An 18,699-nucleotide genomic window follows, 5' to 3' on the forward strand; every position below is an offset into this window, starting at 1 on the left:
AAAGTCAGGAGGGGAGGAAGAAAAGAGGGAGGAAAATAGCAGGGCAAAGGAGGAAGAGAAGGATGTGAGAGATAGATAAAGACAAATCAGGAAAGAAAAATTAAGAAGGAACAGAGGGAAGAAAGAAAGGAAGTAGGGGAGAGGAGGATGGAAGAAGGAAATGAAGGAAGTTAGCAAGTCCAGGACAGGTAAAGGAGAGAAAGAGAAGGGATGAAAGTAAATCAGAAGGAGAAAGAGGTAAAAGAGGAAGGAAGGAGGATGAAAAAAGGAAACAGGAGGAAAGGCAGGAGAAACGGAAGTTAGGAAGACTACGACAAGGTAAAAGGAGAGAAAGGATAAAAACGAGTCAAAAGGAATTGGGCACAAATCTGTAGGGAAGGTGGGGAGAGAGGCGATAAGGACAAATCGGGAAGGAAAAGGAGGTAAAGAGTGAAGGCTGTGAAGGGAACAAAAATAAAAGAAGGAAAGAACTGAAGGAAGGAAGTCGGTCAAGGGAAATAAGGGACAGGAGGAAAGGAAGAGGCAAACAAGGGAAGTGCATGAAGGAAGAAAGAAAATGCAAGGAATAGGGGAGGATATGAGCAATAAGGATCAGACATAGACCAGGGAAGGAAGGGAGTAACTGAGCAAAAGTGAGAAGGAATGTGAGGTCAAAGCTAGAATAAGAATAAAGGGATAGAAGAAGGAGAGAGTTACGTAGATGAAGGGGTGGAATTAAGAGGGTAAAACCTGTGATGTAACAGTAAGGCATGACTGGCAAGAACACAGGGGCCTGTGTGTGGTGATGTAACAATATTTACAGGAGTCCCTTTTTCCTAGAAAACCCTTTCGCTTTTTCAGCTCTTAGAAAAGTATTTTTAGGAAACGTGCCTCTGACCTGCTGAGAGTCTGCAGTGTGTTTTCAAGTGAAAGACTCCAAGAGAAAACTATTTTCTCTTTCTTCAAGACTTCTTTATCAACTGTAGTATTAACAAGACAAATGTGGTTTGCAGCAGCAACACAGATCACATAACTGCACCAACAACAATCTACAGAACATCCAGTCTTAAGTGAATATAAAAATGTAAAACATTTCTGAAATTGTAAAAAAATATATAATAATTAAAATAACAGGAGCAGATTATTAATTTCTAATACTTCTTTTTTTCCATGAGTTTCTGTGAGCAGCTGTTGCTATGGAGAAGACAGTCGGATGTGCAAATCTAAGCTGTAGCAAGTTCAGAACACTGTTTGCTTTTCTTTCAAAACTGACCCAGAATCTGAAAGTGTACCGATTCAAAATGTCTTCCGCTACAGCTCAACGCTAGTGTCGCGCACACACACACACACACACACACACGCTCTGATTGAATGTTTCTTAATGAAATACATCTTGGGAGACTTCTTTCCTTATGTTTGTGTCCATAGACTTGAACCTTTGGATTTTTACAGCAACAAAGAAATTTTCAGACTTCTCTCTCATCGTTGCTTTTTTTTGGGTAAAATACTGGAGAGATCCACCTCAAAACAGTTTAAATAAAACTGTGTGAGAAGTTTAGAGGGGAAATGTCTCTTTGGTGAAACTTAATTTAGAGACATCTGAAACACGACAAGGAGCCACAACTAGACAGCTTTTTTGTAAGTCGGAAACCACTAGTTTAATGTTTTGTGTCGTTTTCACTTCATATCAAACAAAATAAAAGGCAGTTCTTCTGGTCTGGTCCTTCCACAATAAAACATTTATCCATAGAAAACAATGTTTAAAGACATTGAGAACTACACTGAAATATTATTACATTAAATTATAGATACAAAATCAGAAATGCAAACCATGTGACATGCTGTTGCTGTTATCAACTCCAATTTTGGGGATTTCCAGATATTGCTTTGAAGATTTACATGCTTCTTTCTAATCTCTTCCGCTTATGAGACAAAAAAAATTCAACAAAGTGTAACAAAGCGCTCACATCAAGCGAGAAACTGCTTTTATTCTCAGTCCGATAACGTGACATTGTTGGCTATCAAATGTTTTCACCCTGCAACGACAAACAAATTAGATTGAGATATGTATTAAAATCTTGACCTGCATTACTCCTCATTTACATCGTTGTGCCATGACGGCGCTGTAATTAGCCACAGAGCATGCAGTGGTGATGTAGGAGGCCAACACAATGTTAATTAGAGTCTGTGGAAAAAACAACACGATACACAGAGATGTGGTTCAGTGGGCAAAAGACGGCAAATGGGGCATACCAAACTGGATGAATACGCAGCATCGGTGTGTGTGTGTGTGTGTGTGTAAATTTCCATGCAAGCATCCATATGCATGTACTTCATGCTATCTGTGAGTATATAGATAGATGCAAAAGTCAAGCTGGGCTCTTGTGAGACAGCCCTTGTGTTAGGAGGAGGCAACAGCTTCTTCAAAAAGAAAGAAAGTCATTAACATTCATTCACACAGGCAGCCTTCCATAAACAGTCATTAGGAGGAGGAACACTTACTGTAACGCCGGATCACTGAGCCTCTTCACGTCACTGCCTTATTCCAAAAATCACTCATTTAATTTGAAAATCTATCAAACGCTGTATGAAATAAATACTTTCAGCCTGTGGCAGAGCTCAAGTTTACAAACTTTTTTTATTTTAAGCCGAGGACCCCTGGATAGAGACATTTTATGAAGCAATCACACCGTTTGTTTTCTTTGTTTTCCAGAAAGGAAACATTTATTTTGTTGCATTTCTGTTTTGGGCTCGTTAGCCTAATTACTGCCTAATTTAAGTGAATCAGGGGTTGTAAACAGAGTTTTGTTAATCTCACATCGCGTCAGATTACAGCTATGAATGATCTTTTGGGGTCTTTTATCCTCTGGTGTTTATATCCAGTTAAAATATAAGGTTAGACAAAATTACTTTTTTGTCATCAAATCCCATGAAAAGACCAAAACCAACCATGAATTAATGCTACTAACAGTTATGGTCTGTGTATCCAAAGCCTAATATTTCTTTTTCCTCTGAACCAGAACGCAATTGTTGTCCAGAGGCTAATAAAAACTGTTGCACTGGGCAACAAGTTTCTTCGTTACCATGAAGACACACACACACACACAGTAGTTTATTTTGACTCAATCTCACATACACCGTCCTGCTGCCCCAAATACTCACTAGAGGACCAAATGTGGATTAATCCGCTGCTAAAAGTAGTCCTCAATAAATTAAATATTTGCTCCTTTGAGTAACTTGCTAAAAATCACAGTGACCAGCTGTTTTAAGAAATTACTGAGCGCTTTAAATAAATAAAATTATTTTTTATTATATATATATATATATATATATATATATATATATATATATATATATATATATATAATATATATATATATATATATTTTTATATATATATATATATATATATATATATATATATATATAATAACTATACTGTATATTAGCGAGGTGTTTAAAGATTTACATCTTTAAATAGAAACCAATGGGCTTGGAGCTGAGAGCCACAAACTGTAGGGAAGTCAGAAAGTGTTGAGAGACAGACTAACAAATGGTTGGTTTTCGTCTTTTCCTGGGATGTGCTGAAAATAGAAAATGACACCACAGCAGCAGAGTATGATAAAGCTTCAGGCCAGATTTAAATTTTATTCTGCTAAGCTCTCCAAGCATATGGAATAAGGTGTCAATAATCCATCTTTCTACCCATAAACTCTTGTGTTTTGGGTAATTTCCTGCAGATGGTCCGGATTACATTTTCATACCTTAAAAAAATAAGTGTATTTAAAAAAGGACATGTGCCATGTAAGCTAACATCAAATGAAAAAAAAAATAATTAAAATATTGAAAACTATACTTAGACACAAGAGCCAAACAAATTTGCAGTTAATGAAATTACTACAAAGTAAATGACACAGACAACATAAAGCCTTTGAGGCATTTTGCCCAGTAAGTAATCCGGCCTTGATAACAGTATTGGATAAAACAAATTCACTGATTAGGGATTACAAAATCAGAAAAAATTAAATGAATTAGTACAGTAACAAGGAAACTTGTATAGTATAGACTGGACTAGCTGTCAAAGCAGTTAGCTTTTCTGCCCAGGAAAGACAAAACATGACCAACAGCAACATACCAACACAGTTATTAATCTAGTACATAGAGTCCACAAGTCTAAATGCAAACCGAGTAAAACACATACCAGTTAGCCCAACAGTAAATTAACAGTTACAATGTTCCATAAGCAAAACATTAGCCTCATACAACTAGTATAACAGTTGCAATAACTGGTTGAAAAACAATTTTTCCCTTTCTCACATACCTGTCTCGATCAAATTAAGCTCCTACTGGGGTGTAATTACACAATTTAAAGATAACGGACATTTTGAAACTCTTTACTTCACTTCAAAAATGGCTCCTACAGCCTGAATTTGCATTCAGAGATTCAAGGAAAACCTTTTACTGTTTTCAAACTGAATCCTGGTGTCAATCTGCCCTCAACCAGCCCAAGAAGCCCCTTTCAGCATTGTTAAAGCAGGTGAAGGTTTTAAAATGATGTTAGAAGCTCCTCTTAAGCTTGTTTAAAAGGTCTCTTTTTCCCCATGTGAAGCGCCCTTGGCTGCTCCCTGTGGACCAATTAGATTCTAACTTGGGAGTGTATCCTCCCTCTCTGCTCAGAGCGATCCCACTAGCCCCATTTACTTTCACTTTATTTAACTAGGATAATCCACTTGGTGTTAAATTGTTTCCCAGGGAGCTGTGCTCCGAAATTGGTCAGCTTGAAAAGAAAATCTACAGATGTGGTAAACAGAATAATATTGATGTGTGTTAAATCCTTCAGTGCTGCAGGAAGTGTTCATTTATCATCATATCAGCATTTATAGCCTTTGGGAGGGAGTGTTTTTCACATATTTAACATATTCATGTATTGATCATATACAGTAGAGGACCATTAGATAACACTGCTTCCCTCTCTGCTGATATTTACAGGGCAATGACACATGCAGCACTGATAAATGTAAGTTTGTTTTTAGATAATGTTTGCTAACATTAACAGAACCAACATTTGATGGTAAAGGAGGGTATGGTGAAATGGGGGTTGTGTGTCCACCCATTGTTTACAGTCCTTTATTGTAATTTTGTCACATATTCAACTAACGCCCCCCCCAAGGGTGAATAACTTCTGACCAGGGATTACAAATAAAGAGTCACTCTGAGACAATTACAGCAAGTATTATGAGTGTGCACTGTCCCAGTTAAATGAAGCAATTACTAAATATATTGTTTAATTAATAATGAATGTTTATAAATTTGAAGCTTAAATTAAAGCTGCTCTAAGGAGGTGAAAGGAGTCGCTTGCAGTGATGAATCCACAGAGATTTATCACCCATCTCTGCAGGTTCCCTTCCACTATACTGAGTGTTTTAGTGTTTTTCAGCTCATTCTTTTGGTTTTCGTGCTTGTAACTACTGTTTTGGTTCAGTTTCACCACTCTCACCGGCGTTGTTTCCAGTCGCATCAGGCAGCAGTTTTTCAGAAAAAAAAAAAAAAAAAGCTGATAAACCCATTGTAAACTACCTGCTCAGCAGCAAACGGCAGACGGACAAAGTTAGCGACTAGCTGGTGAACATTGTGTAGCATTTGGCTGAAGAGCCAGACATTTCTTTCAGGAGTGACAGAGCTGAAAGGAGAGTGAATATCAGACTTACATTCGTCAGGACACGACTCCAAATGCATGCTAATGTTGCTCTGTCTTCTGGATGTGTAAATAGGCAACAGTTTGCTAACATGATTGCCATATCAACTTTGCTTTGTTGTGTTTCCCTAACTAGCTTGTTGCACTGCCAGCAAGTGGGCAAAAAAAATAAATAAATAAAAATACAAAAATCAATGAATGCAGGTTTAAATAATATTATTAAATATTACCACATAATGTACTGTAGGAAGCAGTTTATTCTATACCTAGTATATTCAATAAACTGTCCATTGGTGCTTTGCATGCTGAACACCTTCAGGAATGTGTGAAAAATGTAACTCAGCTGCCTGTCCGTCACAAAATGATGACCAAAGGAAGCCAGTCAGGGTACTAAGCAGGTGTTTAGAGGTTCCAGTTGACAAAAACAGCAGCTTTTCCATCAGTTTGAACCTGTGGCTGCTGAAAATACAGAAATACAAAAATACAGCCTTCTGTTTACGTCACATCCAGGAAGGGAATCAATATGCCTCTGTAAATCTTAAAAATCACTTTCTCTCAATAATAGGCTTAATATTTAGAAATCCAGCATTTAAAAATAAATCTAGCTGACACTGACTTGGTCATTATCGGTCAGCCCTATTAGTCATTTTAAAACTTTTTTCAATTTTGTCTAATGAACATTCAGCCTCGAAGCTTTTATACTCTGGTAACATTACAGAATTCTTTGTTGAATTTTGTGTTAGGGTGGATTACCACAGCACCCACACTATTATATTTAATTACACTGTATAAAAGCTTAAATCAGCCTTAATTTAATGCACTCTAATAGAGAAAACTGAAGCTAATTAAAAATAACTCTCTCTCACTGCTGGTTATTTGCACACATGTACTTAGTTGGGCTCGATTTGCACATTTTCCTGTATATAATAATTCTTGTTGACAACCGATATTGGCAATATTCACTGTACATTTGGAACATTTTCAGCCATCATATTTCACCAGTGCACCTAATGAGGATAAATCAAGCAGAACGAGGCCTCCCACAGTTGCAGCAACACACAAGTGAGCGCTCCATCTCGTTAGCGGCCTCCAAGTCAGACCAAGTCAACGTTGTTATAAGGCTCAGGGGCAAAAGTTAGAGAGCAGGAGAGGGGGACAATTGATTTATCTGTGGTCACATGGAGGGATGGTATAGGGCCTATTGAATGTATGAGACTGTGTATGTATGGGTGAGTTTGATTCACTGTGTGTGTGTCTGACCCGGCTGAAGCCCTAATGAGCCGTGGCTGAGTTTGCTATGGATGAAACCTCCATGGAAAAAAAAAAAAAAAAAAATTAAAAAAACCCACCGCTTCCTGAGCTGGTTTCTCAATATTTTAAAGCCATGATAAAAATGATTCACCACAATACAGTAACACACTGTTTGAAAGGGTTTTTGATCAATAACTGAAGCTTAACACGGCCTTTCACAAAGCGAGATTAAAGGGTGAGCAAGGTAACTTTCAGCTTAACCCCAGATCTCTCTCTCTCTACGTTAAATCACCATGGTAACCTGAGCTGTATGGCTAACCTGCCCAAGAGTAGCTCAGTTCAGGGGGATCAGATCTGTGCCTGGATTGGAATAAAAAGCCAGCATTATGGCATTTAATTAGTCTCAAAACCAGCGCACATAACCAGGCACATGCATGTGATACAAGCGCACAGAACAGTATCCGCGAGCAGAGAAGCATCCCTGCGAGGGAGCATTTCTGATCCATGTGCACAAATGTGTTCCCGAAGGCACGGGGCTGTTAATTAATTGTAATTAAAATTCTTTCACAGGCTCTCCAGCTGTGATTGGTTGAATGTCACCTGTTGCTTTTCATGGAAACATTTGGAGCCAATTGTCAGCATGCAGAATTACATATTTTTAATAAAAGAGGCTTATCGCTGCCTGTCATTAGGACACAGTGGGCATGTTCTTTCATTCACAGTTTATTTTTATATCATTGAGTTTCATTCTACAAAAATATTTTTTGTATTGAAACAGTCACCACATGTGTCTTTGGGCTGCAGAGCTGAGATATGAATGTTTTGGTCACATCAACTTTTTCCTGACATATCAGCAGTGCATTATTAAAATGTATTGTTTATTGCATTTTCTATTTCTTATTTCCACTTATATTATTTTTTTGTTCTGCTGTGTCTAGACCCTAAAATCTTTTATTGAAACATTTTTTTTTCCTGCTGCAACAACTTATCTCTGCAGGGATCAACAGTTCAATAGTCATATTTGAGGTTAAATCCCCTCGTCTGGATCGGATTCATTTGTTTGTTACAAACCCCTGACATGTTCATGTGAGCACACTTTCCACTGAACTGGTAAATCCAGGGTTAAGTGGAGAACCTGCTCAACAATTTAAAGAAGTCATGACTCAAAGACAGCTTGACAAAGTTCCCCTCAGTTTGAGAGACTCTGCTGCTGAGAGCCTGAGCCCGTTTAAACTTTCAGGCCCACACTCTCGTTTTCAGGCCAGCACTGTTTTGAAAATAAAAATGCAGGACCCATTGTAATTTTCAGGCATTGACAATCCCCAGGCTCTGCTGCACAACAGTCAGACTGCAGCGGAGCGCTTCCAAATTCTGATTATATTTCTCTCCTTTTATGGACACAAACATGTTTTAGAATCACAATTAAACAGCACAAAACTGTAAAACTGCATTTGAGTTCAGTGTTGATCACATGTGTTGCCATGAAAATAATTAAATCTTATATAGAGCGTAACAGTTCATTCTTGACCTTGATAATAGTTGAGGATTTCATAAAATATATCAGCACTCTTAATCTTCAGAGATGTGCCTTTTGGATACCGTTGTCAGTTAATACTGGAAGTCCGATAATCAGCCAATCAGAACTGAGCATGAAGGCCTGTGGTGTGAACTAAGTGTTAATAGCATTAATGTAGCTAAAAAGAAAACTTAACAGCAGCGGCGGATGGCCCCCCACCATTGAGTCTGGTTCTCTCCAAGGTTTCTGCCTCTTAAAAAGGAAGTTTTTTTTATTGCCACTGTCGCCAAGTGCTTGCTCATGGTGGGATTTATTGGGTCTCTGTAATTAATATTAATGAGTACGGTCTAGAGCTGCTCTATAGGAAAAGTGCAATGAGATAACTTCTGTTATGAATTGGCACTATATAAATAAAATTAATTGAAAAGGCAACATTAAACGAGAACATGTGAGTGAATGTGCTTCTAGCTGCTCTGTCAGAACAAACCACATCTGTCTCCTCTGCACATCAGCACTGACCCCCCACCCAAGCTGTCTTCCCAGGTCCATCTTCTCATTAATCATGCTGTCAAGGCCACGTCATGGAGCTGGAGATGAGAATTAGGGGACTGAAATCACTCTGACAAGTTGTTCATTAAGATCTGAGCTACAATGTGTCCACACTTTAATCTTTAAAAAGAATTTCAGTTTATTACACCTTGGATCTTATTTTTATTAAATAGGGTAGTTTTAGCCATCGTTGGTAACATTGTAGACACCAGGGCCCCATTTCCCAACAATGATCATTCTTCTTATTGTTAGAAGACCGTTTTCTGCCAACACTCCTCAGTTTCTACAAGGGTTTCCCCAAAGCAAAACATAAGAGCAAGTGCACCCATATTCCGTTAAGAGCATCTTAAAGTTGGCTGTGGCACTGAAGATGATGCTGAACACACTTTACAGTAACTTTACATATTCAACTGTCTGTAAGCCATGCCAGGTATTACAAAATATTAGCATAATGACACGATTGATATAGCAAGTTTTGCTAACTCATAATGTTGTTGATTGTCCCAGAACGGATAATCAGAGTTTCTTAAGATGCTCTTTGACTTCAAGGAATGGATAGGAGGCACTCGTCATGTGATGCTACTTCAGTACACCTTAACAAATATTACTGGGACCTCTACAGAAAATTGCAGATGAACATTTAACAGATGCAAAACAAGGGCAAACTGCACTCAGCTGCAAAACTTTATGGGCGTGTTTGCGCTGTACTATCATTAGCACAATATCTTTTGTGAATCAGACCTTGAGACGGGCAGATAGCGGTTGCAAGTGATGCCCAATTCATGGTGCTATCAGCGGCCGCAATCTATTCTTTGTGAATTCGCCCCAGAGGCTATATTGGGACTGTTGAAGTTCAACTATATTAGGTTTCTAACTGTATTCAGGTTTCTTATTGCCTGTACAGACATGTCCTTGACTGTTTTACATCTCATACAGTCATAAAATAAAAAAAATAAGTATTTAGGTATATTCAATAGCTGAATATCACCTGCATTAACATCATCTAACCAGTGTCTCAACTTTCCTGAATGTTTCCCATAATATTTTGCAAACTATCTATTCGGCTCCTTCTGTACTGTGGCATAAACATTAGTTTAAATACAGTTTCACACAACAGCAGCACTAAGTATATACTCAGGAGCCATGACTCGCTGCTATGTCAGTGTTCATTCTGCTTATTAAAGTACAATGTGGTTTTCATATTGTCATATTTTGGCTGACATCTAACGTTATTGTCATGTGACAACAAAAAAATATTGAGTGTGTAGTATCCGCTACTCAAAACATGCTCCACGGCTATGTTGTTCTAGTATTAATCACATTCAGTTTTACCTCCAAATAAGTGTTAGAAAATAAGTTTATAAAATCTAGATGAACTGTTGGTTTGTTTTAAACCTTTGACTGCTTGTGTTTCTTGCCCCATCGGATCCACTGTACGGGGGCATTACGGTTTCCGTGTTAGTTAGAGAGAAAATGGGCTACAATTAGCGTTAAACTGTATGGCGACATTGTTCAACCGAGGACGGGTATGTCTTAAAACATGTGATTCACAACGGCATCACTCGAATGTGTCCATTAGCGGAATGAGATACAAACAGACAGGAAAGAGAGTCCTTCTCCCCACAGCGTTCAGGCAGCCTCTCACTTCAGATTCAGACCTTGCCAAAGAAATAATTAAGGCTATAGGAGTGTTTATCGCTGTGGATATGACGCCGTACCGTAAATGAGCTAAAGTTATATTAAAAGTCCTAATTTTGAGCAGTAAGGACAATTTTGTTTTATTTCTGATGCTAGAGTATATTGATTATTCATACAGATACTTATACATGTAAGCCCAAACTACACAGACATTAATGAATATTGACTGAACACCAATTTCCATTTTATATAATCCTCAATTTTATATTCTGCTCAAACATTCACACACTCGAACTGCAGTCAAATACAGTCAAGGAGTTACACAGAGCTGTACCTAGTAGTAGTAACCTAAAGGGGATAAAAGAAGAGTTATAAGGATTTTATGTAACAGTGGTAACATGCAACACAACTTCAATACATGTACACATGTGCGCGCACACACACACACACACACATTACGTTACCCAGCTTCTAACTGCACGCATGGCGGCATTCATCAGCAAGATATTGGTGTGAAAACCTCTCACTGAAATCACTGATCGAGATCCCATAATGCATTTCTGTCTAATAGAGACCCCACAGAACCCTGATAGCAGCAGCCTGGAGACAATTAGATCAGACCGCCTGATTCTCTCATCAGTATGCTGCCGCTGACATTTCACAGCCTGCTTCATCGTCATACACACACACACACACAGAGCTGTCAGGTATGGAGGGAGGTATGTGTGCGCGCGTTAGAGATTAACTGATGCAGGTTAGTACACTTTACTGTTTGTGTTTTTAGGATTTGTCCATGAAAGAACTTTGGTTTATATTTACTATTTCAACTGTAGTGATTATTTTTTCCTTCCAGGGTCCTGAGACAATAACGCAGAGGTCTCATTTCTTCCCGTCACCGTTGCTTCCCCACAGTTCACACTATCAAACACCACAAGAATAGAGATGGCAAGTCAATTTCAATTCATCCAAAAGGTGTTTGATGGGGTCGAGGTCAGGGATCTGTGCAGGCCAGTCAAGTTCTTCCACACTAAACTGGGGAAACCCATGACATTGTCACGTTGAAACAGGAAATAGGAAAGGGCCCTTCCCGAACTGTAGCATTAGGATTTCCCTTCTCTGGAACTAAGGCACCCAAACCATAAAAACCAGTCCAACACCAACCAACCAATGTATCCGAAAACAGAAAACCAGCACATTTACTGTGGTTAGAGACCCTCTCCAGACTGCTAATATGAAAAGTAATTTGCCTTGTCAGGTTGCACCTGTATGTCACTAGTGCCAATAAGTCAGAGACAATTAAGTCAAGGAATTGAAATGGTTATCCAGTTAGATCCTGCTGAGAGAGCTAACCCTCCTTAATAAAAAACACAAAGTTAAATCTTTGTTTAAGTCAACAATACAAAACACCAGGAAGGAAGAGGGTGGGGTGGTGGAGGTGGCTGCTGCAGCAAACAGTGTTGGTAAGCATGATCAGCAACAGTGATAAGTATCAGGCAAAATTATATATAACAAATCTTGATACAAGGAAACCAAATTAGCAATAAGCAGCAGTTCAGCTATATAAACAACCATAAACCAAATTTGAGTAAATTCAAAAGTGATCAGCTAAATAGTTTGCATGAGGTAGAAGAACCCCCCCCACCCCAAATAACTCCAACCTGCCCAAAACTACTTCAGCCCATACAGAAGTATTCAAATATCACTTTCAACAACAATACAAGCAGATGCCAGAAAACACTGCAAGAAATTAGAAACAGAGTGAAAATTAAATTACAGAGGATCCGCCGCTTAATAGCAAACTGGGCAGCCAGCAGCAATAACACCTGCAAGCATTCAGAAGCCATGAATGCCAATAATTCATGCTCATCCCGAGTTGACTCTGAACAGCAACAACAGTAGCCAACAACAAAGCAGCGTCACAGCTTATTGCCAAGAAAACATGCCATGCCACTAGCAATGAATGAAAGCACATGCAGCAGATACTTAGCTCAGACCCCGGCAGAGTGGTCCCGGTCCAGCAGCAAACAGGAACTCTCAGCTTCTGTCCTGCCATCTGAGCCGACGGATCCCCGCGGGCAGCTCCGCCATTATTTACTCCTTAATAAAGTTATACAAAAGGAGAAGCAGCCTACGGACTGTCAGGTTATAGTGTCCGCGGTGCACACCTGCATGAGTGTGATTGGACGTTATAAACCACGTGTATGCAGAAAACAGCTGATGCCAATCAGCCAAACTGAAGTTGAAGCGCAACGTCAGTGCCTTAACTAACGCTATGCTTCATTCAACATAGTTCCAGTGCACTGGGAGATGGCCACACCATGATTGTATATTCATGCATCAAAATAAAGTTGATGTGTTTTCCAAGTTTTCAAAATAAATAATACGTTCAAATAAACAGCAGGCTCCCAAACAGCCCTCCACAACAAAAAGTGAAAAATGGAATTTTGGAATATATCACCACCTGTAAATCAAAAAATCACAACAATTCAAGACCATTGAAGTAAATGTGACAGAATTCAGGGTTTGTTTGTTTACAGCGTGGGTCCTTTTCCCCCCTACTATTTAACCCTTTTACCTTTAAGACAGCTATGACATTTTTTCAGGTCAGTTGCTGAGGTCTGGGGATGCAGCAAGTCTCTCCAACAGAATGCAACAGGACACAAAAAGTGTGTGTGTGTGTGTGTGTGTGTGTGCGCGGGAAGATTTTACAGTAACATCAAAACTGAACCAGGAAGTCAGTCAATAGCCTACAGTCCAATGGAGGTTTGCAGGACAGTTTGGGTAATCATTGCATCGTGGTGCAAAGACATTTGACAAACTGTGTTTGGATTCAACTTATTTGATCGTCTGACCGTTCATGTTCCTGTTCATCTCTATTCAAATGGCATCATGTTGCAGATCTCAGCAATGACGTTGGTGAGTGGAATCTTATCATAATTGATAGGAATGATGTCTAAATCTACCTAACTGAGACCCAAGTTGTAATAATAAATCCCTTTAATAAATGGGGTTATAGTAGTCCATATGATGTCTTTTATTTTTAGAAAAATAAATAACTCCCTGGCAGAAGTGGAGGTTAGTTCAAGGTTTGTGGGTTTTTATATTCCCTTACTGTTTCATCCTGCTGTTTGTGGGGAGTGAATACAAACACTATTTGTTTTGTTTGTGCACCCACACACACACCTGCCTGTCTGTGGACCTCGCAGGGCCAGAGGAGGCGGTTTGTGATTGACAGCTGGTTGGGATCAGGTGGAGCTGCTGCTGAAGGTTTTTGAGGGCAAACGGAGCCTCAGAGAGACATTTAGAGTGACGTCCTCACAGCGAGACGGAGAGCGACACAGCAACAGATGTGACAGTTAAACCCGGATCTGACCTGCTCTCTGCTCACACACACATAGCCTACAGACACGCACACACACACATAAGGTCAACTAAATGACGATGGTATTTTTATGTTATGACATGATACATGAATGATTCAAGAGCCTCTCTTTCCCTTTGCTCCCTGTGTTAGACAGAAAAACACACACAGACACGTTTACAAAACAGACAGCAGCCTTACAAAGTCTGCGTGGGATTGAGAAAAATCCAATTTAAGGATGGCCTTGGATATGCATTTCAAGTGCCTCTTCTGGATTTCTTGCTTTGACAAAACCTGAAGAAAACAAAAATGTCTAATTCTGGCTGATTTCATTTCTGCCACCTAAAACCGCACACCTACAGCTGTCTCAAAACTAGACCTTGAACGTCACTAAACGTCATCAACGCAATTTAACACTAGCCTCCATCAGTGTAAATAATTAAAATTTGTGTTGTTAAGTGAGAACTCACTACATTTTGGGGGAATAAAATATTTACTTTGACAAAATCAAGTTCCAAAAAGGTTCCATTTAACTATTTAATTTCATTCTGTCAGCAGTTTTCCTCCCTTTAGTTTTTAGTCTGGGAAGAATTATCATTCGACTCAATATTATCAGAACAATTGTGATAACTAAGTGGTCATAACACATAGAAATAAGAAGGGATAACCTGTGGAAAGTCAATTGATGCCACACTTTAAGTTGCACTAATCAATATTTTTATATCAACAGTGGATCAAATGACTTCATGTGAAAGCTGTCGCTCATATTGATGAAGCCACAGAGAATTAGCATCAGACTTTTATTTATCATTTTAGCATCTTTCTGCTCTTTGTTTTGGTTTTCCGGTCCTCAACTTTACTCTTTATTGTTTACTTTGATAAATTAGTTAGTTACAAAGATGGTGACTAGCTGGTGAACATAGTGGAGCATTTAGCGATTAAAGAGACAAATATTTTTGTCAGGAAGTGGGGTAGACCAAAACAGAGCTAAAAGCAGAGTGAATATTGGACCTACATGTGTCGGGTAGCCAGAAGCACAACTTCAAATGAATGATAATGTTGCTCTGTGTCTGCTGGATGTGTAATCTGCTAACATATTGACTTTATATGGTGATAATATGTCAGCGTTGTGATTACAGGTCCTTCCTGCCTGAAAGTGGACAAAAGTCTATGAACACTGCTTTAAGTCTGAAGACTAGTGGAGCAAATTATCTCTGGACTTCAGTCAAAAAAGGGTTTCTCTGAAAGATGTTGCAACTCAACTAAAATCATTGTATAAGTATGAGAAAAAATGGTACCCCTTCATGGCCTGTGGTTAAAAAGTAGTTTTTAGGTGGTAAATAAAGAGCAAAATCAATTAAACTCAACAATTAACACTAACAGTTTTGAATTGGCTTTAATCCATTTCATCAACGAGTAGATTACATAATTACTGCTGCTTAACTGCACAAACTGCTCCTGAAAGTGAGTCTGCCTTTAATTTCAGTTTAATTACTGGTATATTAGCTTCGGTGCAAGGTCTCAGTAATGATCTTCTAAAAGAGTTGCGATTTTAAACATCCAGTTTGGTGGTCTAAATTTAAACAAATTATAAACCATTAACTGACAAAAATAAACAACAATCTAAACAACAATTAAGTTATTAGTGTTTCTGATGCTTGAAAAATACCTGGAATTTATATGGATTGGGTCCATTTTTTTCTGTTTACATTCTACCTTTATGAAATAAACAAATAAACAGCTCGCACAGTGCAGGGCTCCAACGTCCACTTATTTATTAAGAGCAGTTGTGCTCGAAACGTCACCTTAATAGATAAGTGGACATTGGAGCCCTGCAGTGTGCGAGCTGTTAATTTGTTTATTTCATAATTTGCATCCTCCTATTTTTATTTACGATCTATTTTTACCCTGCAGCTTCCTAATACTCTTAGTTCCTACATTTACTGAATTTGTCCACAATGAATCTTATTTATACAGAATTTTGTGTGTTTTCCCTTTACAGCCAGCCACCAGGAGGCACTGCAGCTTCCCCTGCATGATTTCAATGTACATCTACGCTGATGACGAGACTTTTCAACGGTGGTAAAGTGAGTGGAAATTAGGGGGGGGGAAACATGTCTTAGAATTGGAGGGAGGCTGAAACACACACACACACACACACACACATGCCTGTGTGGTTGTCAAGGCAACCAAGGAGCATAAAAGGATGACAGCAGAGTGTAAAGGAGGCAGGAGAAGAGAAGTGTGTGTTTGTTGTGTCTCAGCTACAATCTTCGAAATAATGAATTGACTTAAATGAGTTTATTAGGGACTTTAACTGATTTTTATTGTCCAAATTTGTAATGAAATGTTTTGTTTGTTCCCTCTTTGTGTCTGGTTCTCCCTAAATGCATTTCAATTATTCTAATGAACTTGTAAAGTAAATGTAATGGAGTTACAGCCTGATAGGGAACGGTGGTTCTTAATACAAATAAAACTTACTTAAATTGGGCTAACTAGGCAAAAAGAAAGACACCCAGAGGTGAAATGCCTAAGTCTAAGGATGCCTAAGGATGAGTGTGTATGTGTGTGTGTTCCTCAGCGAGGGAGGTCGACCATCTGGTTCCCATTGAGACTCGAGGTGGAACGTTGAACTCACCTTTCACCCAATTCTCCTCTGGGTCTGAAGACGACATGCACACACACTTGAATTCTCCACGTGTCTCTAGTGTGGTTCTACTTTTTGCTCACGCTTTATCTCGTTCCTTCACATGGGTTTCTCTGTTGGTGGATTTCTTCTTTCCTTTTCTGACTGTTTCTGTTCTGCACATACACGCAGTCATCATGACAACTAAAACTCACAACCTTAACCGGTAATCTTAATCATACTCTTCAAGTTCAAGATCATTTTTAAGTTGTTCAACAGTACAGGAAATGTCAATTAACTAGTATTCAACATAATTTGGTGTCAGTGAAATACATCTTTGCTGACCTCAGTGTTGAACTGAGAGAAACTTCAGTTTCTAACCACTGCTAATGCTAGCTAGGAAATGTTGGCAGGTGTGCAGAAGCTCAGCGGTTAGCTTTCTAACACTCTGACATCTGAACACAAAATAAATTAGATTTATCACATGAATGACATAGAACACTTACACATGCCTGTTCACTTAAGAAATGCAAACAGTTCTTTACAAACACTGTTGCCCAATCAAGGGACAGTAAAGGTGGCGGCAGCGGGGTTATATCACCTGAGTCAAGTTTTCCATGTCTTTACCTGAAAAGCTTACAAACTTTTGTATAAACAGTGTCAGCATCAGAGATGATAACAAATTAAATACCTGAACTTTGGGCTTTTTTGGGGGGGTGGAAGTTGTATCAAATGGAAATCCCTGACATACACAGACACGAGTGCATGGGTTTACAGCTTGTTTACATCAGCCTACTTCCCCATTATTCTAACATGTGATTAGAGCTTTAACATTTATGGGAGTTTGTAATAAGCAGATTGATTGGGTAGTGATATAAACCATGGCTGAACAAAGAAACTAAAGTTTTAACTTTACCAACAGAACTCTCTGGGAACAGCAAAGATGTCACGTGGATTAATTACAGACCTGAGTATCTTATCTATGTTGCTTGGTGATTGGTGTGAATTTACCTTCAAAAAACAACAACAACTGAAAGATGTAGCTGCATATTATGAAATGGATTTCAAAGCCTTGTTCTCTGGGACTCCCGGGTCTGGCTGGTTACAGGGCCTGGCACGGCTCTGCACACGGCAGGCCGACTTGAACACGCTTTGGCTCGGAGTATCGGCACCAGCTTGGGCAGATGGTCTGCGGCGTGACAAGGGGGAGCTGGTGACGCAAACATCGCAGAACAGCTGAAACAACCCACTAGATACAGGTGGTGAGGCGATCCACTCCCACACACACACACACACACACATATAGGGGCGCACAGACCGGGCTGGTGTGTGTTACATAACTGAAGTTGAGGGGCTTCACTGTCCAGGGGACCTACAATTCATAACAGTAGTCATGGAAACACACATTAGCACATGCATCCATGCAGACACACATGTTCAGTTAATAACACACACACACGTTACTGTACACATGGAAATAATGAGATATATACACACACACACTGTGTATCTGATGATCTGAACAGAAAAGCTGTCAGAAGGGTCCGAGTGCCTCCCAATGGTCTGCTGTTGCACGTTCTGTATAGATTTATTTTATTATTCAATCTCTCACACATACAGAGACATGATTATTGCTATAAACTAACTGATACTCAAGATGCTGCAGTGTTTGGCAGATTTAGAAATCAAAACTTTGTCCTATAGATTACCAATAATAAACTCAACTTGTTGTGTTTGTGAAAAGAAAGTCTATCTAACAAACAGACCAGCTTGCTTTGCCCTGAGAAAAAACTGTATTCACAATTTTATTTACCAGTGGAAATGAGCTGTACATTTCAAAAATGGATGTAGCTTCTATGATATCACCTGTTTTCTGGAGGATTTGGTATTCCTAGCTGTTTGGAGCCTGGAAATCCAGTTTTTGGCAACAGTGTGCAGTCTGGGTGGAGCCGAGGAGGGACAAGCAAGCGGCAAACGTGGCGGCAGACTGTGCTGAGATACCAATCAAGACACCAATAAAGGCAAAACACAGTTGTTAAAGGATACGGCTCTATATTTTTCTTATTGTCAACCAATTTCATGGG

The 18,699-nt window shown here is 39.1% G+C and overlaps 1 protein-coding gene across 1 annotated transcript in view; it reads right to left on the reverse strand.

Moving 5' to 3' along the window:
* Positions 1-12,742, reverse strand: part of grin2da (glutamate receptor, ionotropic, N-methyl D-aspartate 2D, a) — a 275,479-nt gene extending 262,737 nt beyond the window's left edge. The window contains exon 1 of the mRNA XM_044171737.1: positions 12,623-12,742. The gene's annotated coding sequence lies outside the window, so the exon portion shown is untranslated. The remainder of the gene's footprint in view (positions 1-12,622) is intronic.
* Positions 12,743-18,699: the final 5,957 nt, after the last annotated feature.

The sequence above is a fragment of the Siniperca chuatsi genome, linkage group LG17, assembly GCF_020085105.1.
Source record: "Siniperca chuatsi isolate FFG_IHB_CAS linkage group LG17, ASM2008510v1, whole genome shotgun sequence".
NCBI classification, from domain to species: Eukaryota; Metazoa; Chordata; class Actinopteri; order Centrarchiformes; family Sinipercidae; genus Siniperca; species Siniperca chuatsi.